This window comes from Chenopodium quinoa, unplaced genomic scaffold (genome assembly GCF_001683475.1).
Source record: "Chenopodium quinoa cultivar QQ74 unplaced genomic scaffold, ASM168347v1, whole genome shotgun sequence".
Classification (NCBI taxonomy): domain Eukaryota; kingdom Viridiplantae; phylum Streptophyta; class Magnoliopsida; order Caryophyllales; family Amaranthaceae; genus Chenopodium; species Chenopodium quinoa.
In genome coordinates, this window is record NW_018743894.1 from 1,734,737 (window position 1) to 1,736,565 (window position 1,829).

Here is a 1,829-nt window from a genome sequence, read left to right on the forward strand (position 1 = left end):
ATTACATCTCTAAGTAACAAGTTGGAATTAGTTAGATTAGACACAAAGCACATATTCATGTAGTCACATAAGCACATAAAAAGAACCATCAAAGCATAACGATGTCATTCTAAGTTCAAGGCTTGGGGGTCCAAGGGTACCACATCTTAAGAAACGATGCACAAATCAATCACTCAACATGTTGACTCATGACATCGCCCTCTCAACATTTTGTTGACGATATGGGTGGGATGATTGTTATTGATTTCGGGATAGAAGCCTAGTGTTGGCAACCCCTAGTCAATGAGCCAATCCCCAATGGTTAAACTGTGCTATGATTATGCATGATGCAATGTTGCTTGTTTGATTTTTACTTTTGTGAAAAAGGAAGATATTATGCGTTCGAGTCTCGTTCTCTAACTAGAGATTATCCAAGTTAGTTCTCGTTACAATCCATAGGAAACCTAGTATTGGAAACCTTGAACCATAACTGCGAACTAATCTTGTAACCTCTAAGTCCCTAGTGGAGTCGCCACTGTAAGGAGGGTGATCCCATCGTAAGGGGTACTCTCCTTAAATGCCCTTGGCCACTTAAAAGCCTAGGACTTTGCACTTGTTAGGGTGTATTAGGATTTGAATTCCTGACTGTTTGGGGGACCTTGAATTAGAATTGATTCTATCATTACGCTTTTTTGTAAGAAACAAGTAGGAGTCGCCAATGAGTTTTGGAAAAAACTCATAAACCTCGTTCATGCCTTTCTTCCATGTGGGGTTCATGGAATAATTAGCACGAATCATAAGTTTACCTATGCCCAAATTGGTCTATAAACCAAAAATGAGTTCGGGAGCGAGGGTACTAAAATAACGTTCCTTACAGAGGGGAGTCGTCATCCTAGCCCTAGTACGACCTCTACTAGCTCTTCTTTTTTTACAATTTCATCACTAAACAATATATGCAACGTGATACCTAAAACTATATTGTTTGATTTTACTTACAAACATTAATTCACATAGGAATTACATCGTAATGTCGTTATTCTTATTTAATTAAATTCGTGAAAAGGACAAGAGAATAAACAATATACTCCTTGGCTTAAGTGATCAACCAACAATTATTTAATTCAATTCTAATCTTTATTTAACGGAAGATACTATGTGGAATTAATTAATTAATTATTTTAAAGGTGATAAAACAACACTAATTAATTAATTAAAGTCCTTCAAAACAAGAAAATAAAGGTGATTTAACTAAGTTCTTGGGAATTTACCACTCTCTTTGCTAGATCTCCGTTTAGAACACTTATGGACTCCTTCTTGTTGGGGAACCTCCACCGTAGTAACAAAGTATCGAAAGGGTGACTGTTTAGGACAAGAGGGCTAGGTTGCACAAGTTCACAAGTTATTTCGCCAGAGTTTTAGGTTAATTTATGTCCTGTTGAAGCCTTGGTTTAAGCTCGTATTTATAGGGAATGATTATGTTTAGGGTTTCGAGCATTCTGCCGCAGCAGGTGTCACGCGCAATAGATAGTGTTGCGCGCGGCATACCAGTGCAAGTTATAGAGTTGCGCTGCTATGTGCTTCGCAACTAATTGTCTTGCGGGCGGCTTTATGGTAAGATTTGATTTTATATTTTCCGTATAATTCCGAATAATTCAGAATCTTCCGCAGCGCAACACTTAAAGTTCCGTTGGGTGTCGCGCGCAACCGAATAAGTTGCGCGCTGCAGCCCAGAGCGACTTTGTGAGACGCGCGGGACTTTTTTTTTGCGGTAGCACTAAGTTTTAACCTAGGCGCTCCTAAATCCGTCATTATTAGGGTTTAAGCACGGGCTTAAGCCTAATTATGATCAA